The sequence below is a fragment of the Scatophagus argus genome, chromosome 21 (assembly GCF_020382885.2).
Source record: "Scatophagus argus isolate fScaArg1 chromosome 21, fScaArg1.pri, whole genome shotgun sequence".
Lineage (NCBI taxonomy): Eukaryota > Metazoa > Chordata > Actinopteri > Scatophagidae > Scatophagus > Scatophagus argus.
This window is the reverse complement of record NC_058513.1, coordinates 16,183,189-16,190,597: the sequence shown is the minus strand read 5'-3', so window position 1 is coordinate 16,190,597 and position 7,409 is coordinate 16,183,189.

Genomic DNA, 7,409 nt, shown 5'->3' with positions numbered 1-7,409 from the left:
AGGGCAGCCATTTACTAACTTAACATACAATAGGTTTTATTCATATTTACCCACTTACTGCAAACATACAGATAACCTGAAGTCATCTTGATTCAAGAAAACTTTGGGGTGATATTCCTTTCAGACAGACAGTGCTTCCAGCAACAGTTTCAGTATGACCATATAAAATGTAAAGATCAAGAGTATATTAAAATATTTTAAACCCTACGATATGCCTGTGCTTAAATAAGTGCCTGGAATATCATTGTTTTAACACCGTAAAAACTGGGACGTTGTTGATTTTTGTTTCTGTGGCCGAGGGGAGAGTATGAGTCATCCGACAGATGGGAATTTTTTCCCTACATAGTTACTGGCTTCCCTATTTCCATTTGCAGCCTCTCTTAGTTTGAGGTTACCTGCTGTCTGTTCTGCCTCTTTTGCTCTATTTGTTGTTGCTGTAGCTTCAGGGCAGATCTTAAAAAGTCCCACTTGTCCTTTCAATCCTTTTGAGAACTTAACACATCCTCCTCCTGAGTGAAACTGACTTTTCTTTCCTCTTTGTTTGTCTCTCTTGCTCTTTTCCTTCTCTTATACTCAGCCATACCTCCTACATTCCACCATCTTCCCTCACATGTGAGCTCGTCTGTAGGCCGCAGTATTTATGAGTGCCTGCAGAGGGGCAGCAGGCAGCTGGAGAAACGACATTTCCAGACGGGATCTCTGAGCTCATTTCCCCCCAATCATTCCTCGCAAACTCACTTTGTGACGGAGTCCTACTTTAGCCTCAAATCGTGCTTCTTTGACACTATTTAGCCTATAAGTGAAAAGTTTACAACTGACAGCACACGGGAGAAATCAAATTACTTAGGACAACCAGGAGATTTGTGAAACATGGCATTGCAAGGGCAACTACAAAGGGAGCCGAGCATAAGAAGCTGCTCCCAACACCAAAATCTTTTTAGGCATAGTGAGGTGTTATTCAGATGATACAAAGAGGAAGCAAACGAAAAAAGCAAGGGATAAATGGACAAGGCAGTGTAATAAAAGCACCAGCTAACTTTCCCAGATGTTGGGAAAGGCCGGTGTCAAACCACCCTGAAAAAATTGCAGGTCAACTAGAAACTGCATTCAGGGAGAAAAGGGAGGGAAGCTAAAGCTGTAGACACCAGAGCATCTCTTTAGTTGCATTTCCCGTTAAATGGCAGCAATAAACACATCAGCGGAAGGTTAAAATACCACATAATTTCAAAGGTTTTGAAAGCAATTCAAAGTTGATGATTCAACATAGCTGATGGACACATGTATCTAATTTGACAGGCAAACATAGAAGAAAACTTTCACACTTGACACTTTCTGTGTGTGTGTTTCTCCCATCCAGATTAGAATAATCCATTGCAACGTCACATGCTAACTCCCCTCTCTCTGCATTTTAACAGGCTCTCCCACATTTTCAGTTATTGAGGCAGTGAAATATGACACCCACATGCACACTGGGGCTCTTTGGTTTGTCTCTTGTGGCCTCTGACATGTAGATTATCAACATAAATGTCATCTGATTAGGGGATGCTGAGCGTTTCCTATCATTTTTTATGGTGTCATACCTAAGAAGACAAGTCATTTTGTCTTGAGTTTGTGCACATCATCTTTGGACATATTTTCCACAAAATATCAACTGCGACCAATGAGATTGTGTGCATAGTTTTCAATTCACTGCTGCAAAGCAGCAACAGCTTTTGCTTTTGGTGTTATGAGATACAAAGAGCAGCCCGTCAGATAAACTTCTCACTGTCTGGTGTGCTCTCTCTCTCTCTCTCTCTCTCTCTCTCTCGCTCTCTGTCTTTTACTTTTCCCTGTTTTTAGTGGTGACACATTTGCCAGCAGTCTTGCACATTATCTAAAGTCAAGGAAGGATCCAGTCATATTTTCCATTCGCTCTCCGAGTCTGACTGGATGTCTGTGCTGGTGGGAGAAAGGAGAGCAGGCAGGGAGAAAAAGAGGGAGGGATGGAGAGCTGGAGTTTGGATGGGGGCTGGGACAGTGCAGAAATCCAGATGCAGAAACGAGAAGAAAACCAGACCAAGGAATAGAGGAAAAGAGCCTTTGCTGAAATGTGTGTTCTGTGAGGGAAAACAAAGCCAGCAGATAGTCGTGTAACACATCCCGCATCAGATCCTGAAAATAGAACTTGTCATGTGGGTATAAAGAGGAAACCAGCAATCTGACATTTTAATTAAAAATTTGGACTTTAACATTAAGCTACTGTTGGATGAGGCTTTTTAGTCCCCCACCATTTTCAGTCACGCCCTCCAAAGAGGAAGTGATGTGTCATGGTGGGCAGAGCTCATGAGAGGCTGGATGTATTAGGCAGCAGAGCTCTGGATTCCAAAACACTTGGTTAATTTTAATAATTTGCATTTACCCTTTATTCGATTTTTAAAAATCCAGTATCCTGGCCTTGACTTAAAGGAATAATTCTATATTTTAGACACTGGAAATATGGTTATTATTTTCCCTCTGATAGTTTAAGATGAAGATTTATACCAGTGTCATGTCTGTGGGTGAAATATGAAGCCAGAAGACATTTTAGCTTAGCTTAGCATAAAGAATGGAAAGGGAGAAATAGCAAGCCTGGTTCTGTCCAAAGGTAACAATATCTGCCTTCTTCTTGCCTACCTCTCAGCAAGAAAGTGAAGGTTGAGCAAAAAATGTCAAACTATTCCTATTCCTTATTATGGTTGAAAGCTACAGGAAAAGCTTGTGATTAAGATTGCTTTGTCAGACTTCTGTTGCCGTGGTCAAGAATGGATTCATCAAATATATACATCCAGTAGCGTAGATTCAAGCCATCCATTGCCTGTGAGTGCTGTAAATTACTGTCCTGAACGTAAATGACTACTGTAGTGGTGAGAGTGATGCTCAGCCAGCAAGGACTAACCCCAGCCTGCAGACTAAAGAGACAAAAGTCAGGCCTTTATGGGATGATTGCAGTTCACATTGGGCTCCATTTGAAGTAACAGTCAGAAGTGGGCTGAAACATTCACCCTGTAATTGAGCATGTACCCATAATGCCGCGTGGAAGTTTTTTTTTTCCAACTGATGCTACAGCTTTGAAAGGACTTGCAGAGTCTGGACCAGAGCTGGAAGGTTTATTTTCACGGAGGCGACTGCTGTAGTCACATAGTTATTTGCTCGTCTGTACACGTACACGGCAGACTATCGCTGCCCCGACTGTGAATGAGGATCCCTGGTGGCGACCATAGGTTCACAAAGGAGAATGACTCATTCCACTGAATGAGCTGTAGTAGTGCCAAATCATAACTGTGAATAGTGACATTTCTCAAATATTTCCTTAGCTTAGCTGGGGGGTATAACATGTAAAAAAAGATCCCCAATAAGAATCTAACTTACAGTATAATCACAAACAGTGACTGATGTGATGATGTCGATGTTTTAACACCAACAATTTCATTTTAAACCATGTATGCATGGGTAAGAGTAAATCTTCAAAACATGAAACAACTCCGACAGTGTCCTCACAGGTTAGCGTCCAAAATCTCTTTATTTTCGTCTCTTACTGCTGAATGAATGAAGTTGATTACCTCTGGTTTGTGCCAGCTTTCAGGAAGTTATTCTACATAATAACAGAAGAGCCAGAAATTCATTTTTTCCATCATTATTTGCTAAATGAGCGCATATAATTTTGGAAAACTGTTAAAACTGATAAGCACTGTTACAGTTTGGTATACACTTGATAACAGCCATTTAGGATTTAAAGATATATTGTACAGTGACTGATTTTATTTGCGATACTGTACAATTTTCCTCATCGCACCCTGTAATTTGTCTGAAGCAGGTGGGCCCACAGTGGGCTTCTGAGTAAACAAAGCATGAAATGTCTGCAAGAACCCATAATTGGAAATAATTTAAAAACATCAACATGGCCTGGAACAAAGGTTTAACAGCAAGTAATGGTGGTCTTATTGCAAAATGCTAGTGAGACTGTGAGTCAAAGGAGACATTATAGTTTAAAAAGAAAGAAAGAAAGAAAAGCAAAAGCAAGTAAATGCCCCTCAGCACCTTAAATAAGGTGGAGGTAAATGGGCCTCCAGGCACTAAGTGATAGCAACAAGTGAGAGAGGGAGACAGAGAGGCTTTGGCTTCGTTCGGGTTTGGAGCAGCAAAGGCTCGGCGACTTACAAGTAGAAACACGTGGACGAGGGAAGGCTGATGCTACGTGTTGCTGGCTACAGCTCAGAGGCCTGCTGGGGAATGCACAGATCTGGCCTACTCTGTAAGCTCTGCCTAGTCTTAAGGCTGCATGTCTTCTGCAAAGACTCCCTCTCCAAAATATGAGGATATCACTGGTTTTCTGCTGATTACCCCAAGCAAAGTGATCAATTGAAAGCTCCCACAGCTCCTTCAGCATCTGCACAGGACCCGCTTAGAACGAAAGCTTTAAGGTTGACCCCTCCTGACGGTCTGCATGACTTGTAACAAGCACACAAGCCCTCCGCCATCAAACAGCCATAGTCTCCATTCATAGATGCTTCTCCCAGGGAGTCCTGTTATGCTTCATTGTGGTAAACGAGTCGCACATTTCTGCTTAACAGGAAGAAAGTCACCAGAAATGTTGAGCAGTGATTGTGAAAACACCTTTTCCCACAACCTGTAACATCGCAGGCTCCTGTTCTCCCACAAGCTGCCAATGACAAACTTGGAATTTCCTCCCTTGAGTCTGCGAAGGTTGGTGGCTGCAATTCAATTATTTTTGTACTCGCTCTTCCCTTACAGCACTAAGACTGTCAGACGAGGATGGATTTCCAGTCGTTACCTAGCTGGCTGGCTGATGAAAGTTGGGGATTATCTCTGATTCTCTTGGCTGACAAAGCTGGACAGAAGTCTCTTTGCTAAAGTATGCTAAATATCTTGTCCACCAGTTAGAAAACATGTAGCTCTAAGCTAGAATGGCAGGATATTTGAATGCAGCTGAAAGTCCATAAACTGATACTGACGGATTCCACCCAAACCACCAGTCTGAACTCTGAGAGACTCGCCACAAAAAAAAATATATTATAGATTGCAAGTCCAAACACCAGAAAATTACCAGTTCTATTTTAACTCTGTCCTGTGAGCCTCAGCTTCATTTAACTCATGAAAAGTCACTCAGAGAGTACTGCTTGAAAGACAGATTCCATTTATTGGTTTAGAGCATTTTATACATTAAGGAAAGAAAGAGAATAAAACCAAGAGTCAAAATGGTGTGAGTTTTTGTTTCAGTTTAACTCACGGAGACAGAACACAGGCACAGTTTTTATCAGATGCGTTTCCTCTCAGACAACCAACAGGACTCTGTGAAACAGCATTTCCCTATTTTCATTTTCATTCAAAACACCCTGAAACCTATGATATTCTGCCTTTAACCAACCCCCTCTCATCCTCCTTATTATTTTCCAAAAAAAGTCACTGAAATGGGTGTGTCCTATTTTGAAGTGCCCTCGTTGTGCACTTGTGGCAGTTAAAAGCGCTTTATTGTTGCACTGTGCAAGTAGTGCATGTAAATGACAAAGCTCTTTGTCCAAAATGAATCAGTAAGTCAGTTTTTCATGCTGATAACTGCAGAAAAAATATGAAATGATCACCATGGAAAGACAGCATAAGCCGTTTTGCAGTTTTATTTTATGTTACAGTATCATGAAATATGTATTTTACACTCTCATAGGTTACATAAGCACATCCTTGCTGAAAAAGTGTGATTTAAACCTCCTGCTTACACAAGTGCATGACATAAGGTGTACCGTAACACCTGAAGTGGTGATGGACAGCTGTCTGTCTGTTTGGCAGGTGTTTGAGCAGACACGCAGCTTTCATTAGACTGGGAACAGATGCTAAGAAATACCTGCTTAGCGCAAACAAAATCACTAAGCTTTACCCAGAAACTTTTCATTTTCCCTGCTGCTGAAGTCACATCAAGCCGACATGTTCGCACTCACTGACTTTGTGCAAATGTCTTTTTAAAGAAGAAAAATAATTCACCCCTCATAAGAACTGTTTGAATCAACACCAGAATAAGCTTTATGAAGATGCTTTTGGATATTATATTCACTGCGAGTATAATTTCATTCTAGCTAGCAGTAGCTGTTTCCATTATATAGCATATATAATATCTGTTATATCGATCTGTATATAATTCTAATCATTTTTGGTATGATTTCATGCTAACTTAAATGTTAGGCTTATGTAGTAACATCAGCAAGTCTGTAGCCACTTGAATCCGCTTTCTGCCACTATTATTTTTAATTCTCTCTTGTTTCTTTGTGGGATTGTGTTGTTGTCAGCAACAGCAAATTTCTTCCAATGTCAGCCTGGCCTTGTCTGATAGTTATGAACATCTAATACATTCTCTGTGTTGTCTTTTTGACTCTTTGTTGATCCATCTAGTATGTAATCACGCTAGTACCGGCTGCATTTTTCATGGCAAATCACAGGACACAAGATATAACAGGCTGTTGTATTACATTCATTTCACAAGGAGTCTCGCTGTATTTTATATAAACTCTTCTTTCATTTTTAGAAGTAAAACATTCAACTGAACCTGTGTGCTCACATACAATGAAAAAAAAACCATTCAGTAATTTGATTTTTTTCTGGATCATCATCATCATCATCATCAACAACAGCAGCATGCTTTTGTGCTTGTGATAAACGTCTGCAAAGTGTCTAATATTGTTGTTCTTCGCTGAATGTGAATCTGTCACAGAAGAAGAGAACAGGAAAGAGTAAGGAAAGGTCAAACTGGACTAAACTGAAGATGTAAAAAGCTGCAACGTGTCCACAGTGTAACCAGACTGCTTTGTGGATCTGCCAAATTTTCTTCTCTCTCTCTCTCCCTCCCTCCCTCCCTCCCTCCCTGTCTCTCTCATCACGGGACGGTCCTGTCTCTCCAGGAGAAGGTGGAATCTAAGGCAGGCTGTTGTACAAGCTTTAAAACACTGTTAAATTCTGGATTACTGTTTACTCTTAACAGGCTGGATGAAAACACTGTTATTGGACAGTCTACATTTCATTTGCATGGAGGAAGAGGAAGGGTTCATATACGTAAAAACAGAACATAAGAAGTGAAATCATTTCATAATCAATTTTTAATTACTTTTCAGTGAAAGATGTAAAAATGTAACTGGATATAGAGTGTGTGTAAAGTTATGTTTATTCATTAATGCATGTGTTCTGTACATGTTGTACGCTGGTGTGAAACTTCACTTTCTTGGCACTCAGAAGTTGCAGGTCCACAATTAGGAAAATAATATTAGTTTTGATAGCCCAATAGTAACCTGAGCAGGTAGACTGAAACTCTCAAATGCATGTACACAGATTGGTCTGCAGGCATGTAAGGAAACTCAAATAATCTCTGTGCGTAAAACACGCGCGTCAAA